The sequence below is a fragment of the Drosophila innubila genome (assembly GCF_004354385.1).
Source record: "Drosophila innubila isolate TH190305 chromosome 3R unlocalized genomic scaffold, UK_Dinn_1.0 2_E_3R, whole genome shotgun sequence".
Classification (NCBI taxonomy): domain Eukaryota; kingdom Metazoa; phylum Arthropoda; class Insecta; order Diptera; family Drosophilidae; genus Drosophila; species Drosophila innubila.
Window position 1 is genome coordinate 5817085 of NW_022995380.1, and position 13073 is coordinate 5830157.

The following is a 13073-nucleotide window of genomic DNA, read 5'->3' on the forward strand; positions in this document are numbered from 1 at the left end:
AAAACCACAAAACTGTGTCACTCGACTGCGCTCAAGTTCATGCAGAGACCGAGCCGCGGTGGTCACCGCTTTTCAGCAGCTGCTGCTGCTGCTGCTGTCAAAGACGCTAATAGTTGTTGTTGCTGCGGCGACAGCGACTGTTGCTGCGAGTGGTGCGTTTGGTGTTGGTGGTGGTATCACTCTTGAAACTTGAAGCATTAAGCAGTAACTTCTTTTGCTACTTTTTTCTTTTGAGTCCACATTAAGCCCTGAATGAAACGCCAAAGCGATAAAAACAATGCCATCAACATATCAACAACAACGTAGCATACAAAGCGCATCTCTGACATTTTTCGGCCTATTCTGGCAAATATCGCTGTTGTCATTATGCAAATAGGGCAGAGCCCTTGTTCAAGAGCAAGTCGCATTGCCAAACTGGCATTTGGAGGAGAAGCTGGGACAGCTGGGCAGGTGACGAGTTAAAACAAGTTTGCCAAAAAGCACTATTCATATGTGATTTTAATGATAGAAATTATTTTCTTTATATTTATATGCTAAAAAGTATAATTTGAGTAGGTGCCGATGTCGATAACGATTTCAAATAGGCAACGCATCAAAACAAGTTCGAGGCGATATTTAAAATTCCCAGTCGACTTTTCTACATATTTTAGTTTTAGTTTCTCAGTTGCCTGTTTTCTAGTTTGGGATTTCCCATTCGATTGTTTCGTATAGTTTGAACTTTGGTTTTTATTTTTTTTTTTTATTTTTTTTTGTTGTTTTGGTTATTTGAGAGCTCGATCTCTAAAAATTTATCAAGTTACATTTAAAGGAATGCGTGTTTTCAACAAAACAATGGCCCCAATGTCTATAAAATGCCCAGAAACCGAAATCAATTTTCGTATTTTTTTTTTTTGTTGATTAGATATTTGTAGATATTATATACGCATCCGTTAAGACCTCAACGAATGCGTGTTTTCTTGGATTGTTGGCTTATTGGTTTGCCAAAATAGAAGCAATAAAGTTAACAAGCGTTGCGACCTTGAAGGTTTTATTGTTCGTCACCTGAAGCGATGCTTCGACGGTAATCGGATGGCGCCAGGCGGCCATTTAATCTGATCAGTGATTATCACGTTTTCAGCATGCTTTATTGATATCATAAAAATTATTGTTTTTCATTTGGATTTCTTGAGCTCTACTACATCTGCAAATATAGATAAACATACAGCCAAATATAAATAAATGCCAACAACATATTTGATGTTGAATCGATTTGCATAATCAGATGATTTCAGCATTAAAGATTCGATAGATCCATAACTGAGATAACCGAATTGATTTGCAAATGGCAAATGGTTGGCGCCATATAGATGCATATCATGGATAAGTTTAGCTATGACTAATCATAAAAGATTTGCGACCAATCGATGCAAAAATGCCCAAAATTTTGACAGGTTTTAATTCATGATTTAACTAAGCATATTGAATTCATGATATCTCTTTAACGTTGTCAATCAAGCTTTGTAGCCTACCTAAAGTGAAATATAATTTGATGTAATATTGTCATTGGATCCGCCAGGTCGACTAAAGCATCAAACAGTTCTGTTGTCGCTGTCGTTGATGTTGTTGTTTTCTGTGGCTTTGCTGCTGCCACAGCCTATTGCTGGTGGCAATGTCATATGCAAACTAACCAAATGTAAACATATTAAAATAAACCAGCTACAATTTCAAGGTCTCGGGCGCCACACGCTCATAAAAGATGCACGCAGCAGCAACATAAAAACCAAAAAACAAAAACATTTACAAAATATAGTAGAGGAGGCTGCCGCACAAACAACAACAACAACGAGCAAAGACCACAACAGCAACCACAATTGATAAAAGCGGTCGGACAACGTTGACGCATCAATAAATAAATAAAATTCGATCAGGCCCGGGATCGAGCATTTTATGTAAATGCCCCTAGCGAGTCGGGTCAAGCGGGTCAATCGATCTATTTACAAATAAAATCTGTCAGTTCGTTCAGTCAGTTCTTTACCCACAATATATACAAATACATTTGTCCTTTTAATGTGCCAGTATGCACTCATTTGTTTAGTTTCTGGTTGAGTTGCCCACAGCCTTTTTAAGGTGTCTGATTAACTCAATCATCTTGCCATAAATTGGAGCATTAGTTAACTCTTTAAATCATTAAGTTTATAACAAAAATGTGCAAATTTGCAATCTGTTGTCGTCAGTGCCAGTTAAACAAGTTTGTTTAGTTCTTTTTATTAAATTTCGCATAAATGTTTGTGCCGCCGACGACAACAATGCTACCGCAGTCGCCACTTAAGGACTTTTTTTATGATCTGACTATTTGAGAGAATATTTCCGCATACCAGAAAGTCAAAAATTAAACAACACAAGCTTTGATTTAAAAATAAAAATTGTTAAGTTTATCATGCAAATATATTTTGACAATTATTGCAAGCCCCAAAATCCAAGCTCCATCTGAAATTAAAATATACAGTTTAAACAACTCGTCACCTGCGACAAGCAAAAGAAAAATGCTTCAACGAAAAGAAAAAAATGCAAAAATAAATAAATGAATCAAATTATTGCCACTCCGGCAAATTTATTTATCAATTTGCCAAAACGGTCAAAGCGATTTGTGTAAACAATCAAGTATCGGCGACTGGACGATTCGACTGCCGCTTCTGATTTTTTGGCAAACAGACTACAAATTATTTATTTTGTAGATGACGAGATTTGGTCATGTACCTAGATACTCTTAATGCCAGCAAATCAAGCACCAAGATTACCACAGCAAATTGATGACAGAGTCAAAACACTTGCAGCTTACAAGGAATAAAAGTAGAATACACGACACTGCGCAACTGTTACATATCCTGTAAACAGTTCGCAGAATTAGCTTGACTTGTCTCAGCTGAGAACTGATATACCCAGTTGATCTAAGCGAATGTCGCATTAAACACAAAAAGTGCGCACATAAATTCGCAGATTATTGTGAACGTCTCAGCGCCCACAAGTAGGCAATAACTTATTTGTGTTGCCAGGATGAGGATGCGTCGTAGGACGTGTGTGTGTGTGCCTATGGTGTATAGTGTAGGTGAGGAGCCGACATATTCAATGCTACAGCCCCAGCTGACACTTGTGCCCTGCTTTTTATTTTAATTGCAAACATGCCTACACATAATGCGCACATAATGTCCTCTATCTCGTCCTCGTCCTGTGCGAAGTGACAGAAGCGAGGCGTCTGTTTTTCAAACTCGTTGGCGAATAAGGGCAGTATCTAAACAGCACTTTACGAGCACTGGCAACAACAACAACAGCAGCAACAGCAGCAAATAACGGTATCTCTAATGACAACAACAACATTGACAGCCAACAAGCAACTTTTGCATGTGCAAATTGTCGTTTAATTTATTAAGCAGCCATCGCGGAAGCTTTTAATATAAACATACAAAACACTAATTACACCCACACACATACGCATACAGACAGATGCGAAAATAAAGCACTCACACACGCATGCATACACTCACAAATAATTGCAGCCTCACAGAATGTGATAAATTTGGCGCACGGTGCGTATACGTCACGAAATGCGTATACTTTTAAGTGTCGAGCGCACTAACAATAAAAATAAAACAAGATGACATAACTAACCAAGCAGTTGTTGCATTTGCCTGATGGCAATTGGCTCTTGGCTGTTGGCTTTTCGACTGTTTAGTTGTTGGCCGTTGGCCTCAGGCTCAAAACGGGTTAACAAACTAGACAGCTTTTAGCTGGCTTATCACCTGGTTTGTTGGCCTTTCCGACGTTCGCACACCCGCTATGAGTTTTATGGCCGAATTGAACTTGAAGATGTCGCCACATTGATTTGCATTTCTAATTTGTTGAACTCAACTGCAGTCCAATGCTCAAAGTTTTGCTCTTTTGTAAAAGACAAGTCTTTGAAAGCGAAGAGTTTGAAAGAACTGGCTAAAATCGTAGCTGGTTGATCAAAATCAAAGTATATATTTAGAATTCTCTGCTATTGTTTAACTTTATAGTTTTAATATTTTAATAAACGCCATCAAAGCATGCTTTTCAATGGTAGTTTTATTAAAATAAAACTCCGTAAATTAAATAATAATTCTCAAAACTTTCCAGCAATCTTAATTGTCACCTTCGCTTTGGTTGAGTTTTGCCGTTGCATCAGAATATTATTGTTGCGTTTTATTAAGTTGAGGGGAATAATAATGCCGTCAGTTACCTAAGGACTTCACGCTGTGCCACCTCATTTACTGTGCACCACCCTCTGTGAGCTGGCATTGTTTGACAGTTGACAATAATGCGAATTTAAAGTGCCCTGACAGTAGCTCGGCAAGAGCTTTGTAGACAGCTTTGCCGCTTGTTTTACCTCAAGTGAGCGTAGACAGTGCGTATGCTTGATATGTCAGTCAAATAGTCGTATTGGGTATTCTTACAACATCCCCCCCTCACCAAATATCCGCACTGTTTATGCGCCGCACATGACAATGAGTTCAGACTCTATTCTCAGCCAGAACATAGCGGGCATTACTCGCACTCGTCACGTCCAGGAATATTCGACCGGGAGACGGACAAGGACCCAAACCTGGAAGCAGACCCGAAACCGAAGCAACTGAAAGCCATATTAAGTGCTGCCATGCATTGTAGTTGTAGTTATATCAAAAGTGACTTTGGCACGTGTGCCGTCCACTTGGCTTCCACTTTCTTTCACCCCTCCGACGCGTCGCTTGTTAAGCAGCTGTTTCGAGGTGTGCGAAAAATGGAAAAACTAGCAAACGATGTAATAACAATTCCTGAAACGTTCTTAGCACTTGTCCCCGCCTTTTGTCGTTAGTTAATGCTGCGATGTTGATCTTTGTGCGGTTTAATCAATCAGCGAAAGTTGCACGTGCTTCTCTCTCACCGCACACGCTACTAAGCCAGGATAATTTATGAACTTGGAGCTTGGTCAAAGGCAAATAAATGGAAATCGTGGCTTAGCCGATTAGCCTTGCTAAGCTTTCATTCGAAAATTCATAAATTGTTTGGCAAAAACCTATCACATTTTGATGACCCAAGCCGTGTAGGTTGCAAATGGTTAATACCTTTTTGACTTGCTCCTTTTTCTTACTTGTTTCATCTTTTCCTTTTCTATCGTTTCGACATTTTCCTCCCTTTGTTGCGTACGTGAGCAGGTGACAGAGCTGTCAGTCAGTCACCCCCACCTCGATGACAGTTATCTATGCATCCCATGCATACTACCAGATCAGGTGTTGAGTGTGCGGTGCGTGAAGTGGTGTAAGGTGTGTGAATACTTTTTGCTCTATCAATAAGCTTCATTCAGGGTCACAGTTGGCTTCAACGTATTTTTAGCGTGCGTCACGTTTCAAATTTATTACACAAAATATTCTTCAATTTAGCGCGCCTTCCTTGTCTATAGACGTAAACGCCTAACCGCGACCCCCTCTGCGACACCCTCAACATTAGGCAAGTGCCACATGCTGACAGCACATTTCAGTTTAAGTTAAAGTGGAGGCCAAATTTGCTGAGAGTCGGAAAAAAAAAACTTGAAAGTGGGTGTCTAATTGAGATAACAACTTAATATATGAACAGGTCTGCATAAATATAAATTTCTATAAATTTGAATATTCAGCTTTTTATTCCAACACTAAATTATTCTTCAAAAAATTATCACATTTTTATAAAGATCTTAGCCTCCATGAATTGACACAGACTTTAAAAAGACTCTAGTTGTATTTAAGTTAAGTATGCAAATCTTTGACTTACATAACACTTAAAGTACCCCAATTGCCCATTCTTTGATTGTATAACCGATAAAGCCTCAACACATTACAGGGTATATATTTGCATGTACTTTTAAAAGTCTCTCTGTTTCTGTGTGTGTGTGTGTTAGTATATGAATAGGACGCTTATCAATATTTGCACAGTTTCAGGGCGCGAATTTAGCAGAGTCTGTGTCTGTGTAAAAGGCAAATAAGAAATTCCAAAGTAATCAAAAACTCATTGTGACGCTTTCTCTTTCTGCACATTGACAGCCACATGCTGTCTCGCTTTTTCCAGCTGACAGCAGAGGCAACTATATTTTTATGGGCTTGCTTTGGTTATTGCAAATTGCAAAAGCAAAACGCCTTCGCACACATTGCCACTTAACTTGGCATTCAATTGCCGTTAAGCTTACCCAAACACAACACCAACAACAATTGCCAAGAACAGCATCGAGTGGCAACAATAAGCACGCCTACCACGTTTGCCACGCCTCGCAAAGTTTTTTAAAGAAATTTGGTTTTTTTTTTGTTTTCTTATTTTTATTTTTTTTTGTTGCAAGAAAATTTTATGTTTTTAGTGGCCGCCCCCGCATTGACACTTGTTACAAGTAGCCGCAATGGCATTTTGTATTTTCTGTTCTGTATTTTCTTTTGTATTGACGCTGTTTTTCTTTGGTCGTTGAAGCGCTTTTCTATTTATTTATATGAAAACTTTGGCTGGCAATTTGCGAGTACATAAAAGAAATTTATTTTATGCCGCGCTATTTTGTAAAGTAGCCACTTAAACTTAAAGCTCAGTATTCCATGTCCCCCCCCCTCTCTTTCTCTGTTTATTTCCCTTGATTTGTCCCACTCTCTTACGCTCACGCTTTGCCTACGTGACACACTCGAGTTTAATAAGCAGTTAAAAAATGTGTTGCCTGCTTATGGGCGCTTGAACGGGCGACTGGTAATGAAATATCCGCTTGTCACATTCCAGATAAAGCAGCTAAATTTATTGCTCTCGCTGAAATTGGAGCTGCGATTGTGCTCGCATTTTTTGTCATTTAAATTTGATGTAGCTTCAAGCATTTGATAAGTGAAACAGGTAGATTGACAGACGGTAATGACTTTATTAATGCCACTTATTTAAGTGCTCTGGAATTTCTCCAAGCACTGTCTAAGCAGTTCTTTCCTTATCTTCGATTTATTTTGCAATATTGTTCGCCAACCTGTTAGACTTGGACACTTTGGTTTTCGCCATTAAGCACAAGGTAAATAAAAATTTATTGATCCAAGCAATTAAAGTTAATTGAGTAAATAAACAATATTTCAACATAAAAACAAAGCTAATGGCTGAACAATGCCACCAAATTGTCTCCCATCTGTATCTACTTTGTCATTAAAGGAGAAACCACAGGGGAAAACAAGAATAAAGAGCATCATTAAGTTTGTCAGTTGTTTCAATTCTCTTGAAATTCGAGCAAGCATTACGTATACGCACCGAAGTGCAACTTAAAGTTGAATCGTGAAAGGAGGAAAACCGAGAAAGAACTGAAGTAGTTGTCATAAGTGGCACTAAATCTGAACTGCAAGCTGGACACTGTTGGGGCTTGTTTTGCGTCTCGACTTGCCACAAACTCCACTTGTATGGAGTCCAGCCACAGCCACATTGATGTATTTTATGTGTATGCCCGGACGAGTCGGAACAAGCCGGGCTGGGCTGAGATGAGGCGGACATGACAAACTGGGACGTGCTGTGAAATTACAACTACAAGAGGGCGTAATTTATATGCAGACATGGACAGCACATTGAGAGACAAACTGGGCAAGGACAGTGAATCGAAGCAGAGCACTTCTCAAAATTCTACATTCAAGTACTCGTATTAAATGGAAACAGCTTGCTGTTTATAATGCAATGCAAAACTTTGCGGTTGCTCAATTTAAAAAGTACACTAAAAATGTTTACAAAATGAATTTTTATGATATGCAAATGTGTGCACGCAATGCGCGTGCAGTCCATTCAAAATGGTCCGTTGTTTTCTTACTCCTCCTCGTGGTCGTATGCAAATTTTCATTAACAATTTTCGAAACTGTTGTTTTCTCACAATGTATGTATGCGTGTGCGCGCATAAAAGTCAAAAATGTAGCAGAGTAATAATTAATTTCCTTTAAAATGTAACTCGATTCAATCCAGACTCTCAGTAGACAATTTCTTATATTGCAATTGCTTTTTAGCTGTTCCACTCTGACCAATCAGTAGAGAGACAACCAGAGTTTTTGATTTCCATAATAACTTTTTAGGAAACATTAGCAAAAAGTCACACTAAAATAATATACCTTGAAAAAGTGATAAACACGTTCAAGTGGAAAACTAACAGTCTCATTTTCACAACCTTCGTCATATGAGGTGACATGGGTTTAGAAATCATCCAGCTTTGTTCTTTTTAGAAAGAAAACCTTTATAATTAAAGAGAATTTATGAATTGCACTCATTTTGGCAAAGGTGTCAGTAGCAGGTCGGACTAGGACTAGCTGTTGCTGCATATTAGCCTAACCAGAAACGGAAAGGATTGGTAAATGTGCTTGGGGGCACGTCAGGAGCAGCTGCATGCAATTTAAAATAATTAAAAGCCAGCAGCTCGGCCAAGGTATGAAATATGTGGTGAGCACGGGGCCTTAGCCAAATGAATGCATGCCTGAGAGTCAACAGTACATGCAGAATGTTACAGAGTGGACGTAATGGCAAAGACCACGCCCACACCACGCCACGCAACCGCAATGGCTTTAACAATCTTGGCAAGGAAAACAAATGAATTTCATTTCCGGCAAATTTGTACAACTTGTACAACGAGCAAAGCAAAAAAGATTGCTTGCCGCAAATGCCAGCGACGAAAACTATGAAAATTGCTTAACTTAAGTTCTGTGACAACTTATTTGTTGCCGTCGCGGCGAAAGCCACAACTAATTACAACAAAATTGTCATTAGTTTCAACTTGTCGGCCGCACAACGAGCAAAGTTTTTGTTCATGTTTTGCCACTTAGTCGAAAGGCAGCGACAGCGACGGCGACGGCGACAACAGCAGAGGCAGTGGCAGAGACAGAGACGATGGCAGTACAGTGGCAGCGACAGAGGCAGCGTCGCCATTGCTATTTTTTTTGCGCGTTTCCGTTTCCGCTGCCGTTGCCAATGCGCAACCGTTTGGAACACTGCCAACGCAACATGCACTTGACTTTTATGAAAGAGGAGAGGACACCAGGGAAAGGCGGATGCATTTATAGACTCGTGCAGCCGGTATCCTGTGCAATTGAATGGCCTGTACTCCTTCTGTTTCTCACACTACTTTCCCTCCTGCTGTTACTAGCTGAATGGCAACAGTTGGCATTGACCATATTAGCGTGCCTGGACTCGCGAAGATGGCCACGGCTCGTTGACAAATGAATTATGTTTCCGAGAAGGTGCAACAAGTTATGAATTCGTTGTACACTTGCCATTAAAGTACCATTCACACCGTCCCTCCACTCAAAGTCATCAATTTTAATACAATTTTGAGAAATGTAAGTGGAAAACATGCACAAGTATAACTATGAGCAATATGGGATTGAGATAGAACTGGGAATACACATATACATCAAACTTATAGATATTTAGGAATACATATGGTATTATCTATACCTTTATCTACTTATGATTATTCAAACACGAGTGAATAAGCAAAAACGAGTAAATTCCTATACTCAACTCTTAAGTAACTACATTTTAAATATGCCTATTCATCTGTCAATAAACTGGGAATACAAACTTAAAGATATTCAGGGATATATGTCGTATGGCCAATAACTTTATCTATCTATTAATTACTCAAAACCCCGAGAATTAGCTATAAATTGGCAGGTTAATTGGCATATTTAAAACTCTTAAGTAACTGCATCTTAAATGTGCCTTATAACCTGTCAATAGACTGGATATTGAACAACTGTTTGTTACATAAAATTGTGTTTAAGTATATGTGCAGTATTTGTGGCTTATGAATTTTAACTTGATTATATTTAAAAAGTCAAACGCTTTGCCATTTACAATTTGCTAAAGGTTGTTTACTGAACTGGAATGATTTTAAAATGTCTCTTCCTTTTGCTGTGCTATTTTCGTAATGAAATTGAAAAATATATTTTGATTCTTAATACAGGCACTTGTAACTTTTGACATTTAATCATGTGACGTACATTAGTTACAACTCCCTCAGCAATAGGGTAGAAATGCTCGAAAATGTAGGAGTACATGTTGATAATTCCGTTGTTAAGCTACGCTTTAATATTTTAGAGGACAGCGTTCACTCGATCAAAATGATTTATTTTACGACCAAAAAAACTTAATGGCGTTGGGGCAAGTTGGTGTCGTTAGTCGAGGAGGAAGCGGTGCGTTTATCTGCAGGCAACCCGCACGACTTACAGCGAGTATGACCCATATTGGAGTAGTTGGAGGGGGTGGGCAAGTGGGTAGATGGGTTACAGTGGTGCCATGCAAAACCAAACAAAAAGTTTAGATGTTGAAAAATGGAAGTGGCTGCAGATTGTGCTTATACTTGCAAGAGAATACGAGTATACCAAAGGATTGTCTTTGGCTGCGTAGGCACCGCGAGCACAAACTTTTCTTGGCTGTGGCGTGCGTGTGAGCTTAAGACGCACAGAGCACAATCCATCATTACCAACAAAGAACAGCGGGAAGCAACTAAAGATGCTGGCAAAGAGCAGCAGCAACAGCAACAGCAGCAGGAGCAGCAGCAGCAGCAGCTGTTTCCTGTCACTAAGCTGTATCCACTTTGAGACAAGCGTCGAGCGCAGCGACAATATTTTTCAATTTTCTACAGCAATCGAGCGTTGATAACAAACTAATGCTGGTTGCAGCTACAGCTGTCGTTGTTGTTGTTGTTGCTGTTGTAGTTTAACAATTCCACGGCCAGGACAAGAATGCAATTTGAGTTCATTAACGTTGGCAGAAAAGCATATTACGCATACGTCATGAATGCCGAGCTGTATATACTCGACAGAAGAAACCAACTGGTGGACATCTTGAAACTTTCTCATACTATAGAACATCCGTAGCAAATTTTTATGTGCTTACTTTAAATAAAGTGAGGAGCTTTTAAAGTTGAATCGACATTAGATTATTTAGAACATTTTCTTTCTACATTCTTGTCATTCAGTCACAGTTGAACAGCTTTAACTTTAACAGCAACTCGTCGCGTTTGAGTTCAGTTTCAACTGTGCTAAAAACGCAATTAAATTAATTTGAGAACTTTTTTCCAAGTGAACATTTCAATATGCTGAATCGAAAGGCAAATGAGACTCGTTTGCAATAATTTTACGCGCTATTAATAACATTTCAATTAAGAGAATTATCAGTAAAAAAAAAAATGGCAAATGATTTAAAGCCCGAGTCCACACACCAGACAGAGCCAAACAATCCACGTTAAGCAGGCAAAGGCTAAAGAGCGACCACTGTGAGGCTAAATAACCACAAGCTCCTCATCAAACCATCCCTGATGGTTTCGGCCATGCCATGGAACTGTTTGTGTTGATGTTCATGTTGTAGTTGTTGTTCTCGATGTCGACGTCGATGTTGCAGTTGCAGTTGCTGTTGTTGTTGCGTATATTAATGAGCGCGCGTCACTCAATTCACCACATGCAGCAGGATGCAAGTGGGACCAAGCAGATCATCACTCCTCGGCTCTGTCAGTTCCTTTGCAGCATCACGTCCTCATTTAAATCTGTGGTGCTTGATAATCACAAACCAAATGTATGCAAATTGTGCCCGCAACGCTTTTACTCCACTTGCCAACCAATTTAATCAGATTTTTGTTGTTGTTGTTGTCGTTGACGTTGTTGTGGCGTAGATGAAGTGACTGGATGTGAACTGCGGCCTTATCCATCTGTTCATACTTACTTGCATGCAAATTAATTAACTGGAGTTCAGCTTGACTGGAATGTAATTGAAGGAATTTAATATGGAATAATTGAAAGATATTTAAGAGCTGCGGTCCGTCTGTCAATGATGTCCAAACACTAACTGCGATTGGCAGTGGCAGCTCCTTACTTTATCATTAATTTCTTCCAACAAGAAAGAGTTGAGAGTTAAGAGAAATAAACCTCATGTGGATTCTCTTACTTTAGCAACTACTTGAAAAAGTTGGCTTTCATCAATGAAGTTGAGCTATCAGCAATTTGACTTCAAGTTAGATTAAAGAGTGTGCAACTATGTGAATTGTACTGTAGACGTTTACTCAATATTAATGTTGTGTATTCATTAATGAACAATAACAAATACTTATTCATGGCCAGAAATAGCCGCTGTCTTCACACTGGTTCTGGATGCCTCATTACCAGCAATACAGCTCTCAGCACGCAGTCGAGGCACAAACTTTGTGGTACAGTTGAACAAACACAGATAAACTTTAACACTGTGGTGCTGGTGGTTCCCTTTTGCTTTTCGACTGCACTTTAAGCACCGAAGTTCGTTAATGCGAATACGTGAGAGTTGTTTCGATTCACAGACTCTGACTAAAGCAACACCTGCCGTGACTTCTGTACCTTGGTTCATCGAAACAACCAGAGACCGGATTGGTCCACAGAACTAAAGAAACCACGAATCGAGCTGTCTATTTACATTTGGAATCCTCTAATTCAAATGACGGGCAAACAAGCTCATCGTTAGATTCAACTCCCAGCTCATTGTGGATGTGCAAACTTCAATATGACAGTCACAGTCACACCTTACGTGTATATAACCCGGCAGGGAGTCTTTGTTATGGTTCGCCCCACGGCCCGATACTGGATATCTATTGAAGGAAACCTATAATGTCTAGGAGTTGCTGTGGGGCAGCATTAATAAATTCCGCACGTACTGAGCCCTCCATATAAATCTGTTTCGAGCATATCCTTATCCTTGAAAATTGCAATTGCAGAGCAGCAACAGCAACAGCAGCAGCCGCCACGAAAGACGACGCCAAGTCAAGAAAGCTGAGTCGGAGGGCAGAGGATAGCATGGCAAAAACAAATACAAAAGAAAAAAAAAGGAAAAAAAAGAAGCTTACTCGAACAGCAGCAAAAGCGACGCTTTCCAGGCATTGAAACAATAAAATCCAAAGGCTCGCGTAGGCCTTCCAGGCGAAGATAGTACGACGACCATGACGATGGGGACGATGACAACGCCGACGAAGAACACTGCCCTGGGGACATGGCCCACACAATCAGCTAATAAAGGCAGCCGCTTTTGGATAAGCCAAACGGATAAAACTGGCCTTCTTAGGGGCAATGTTT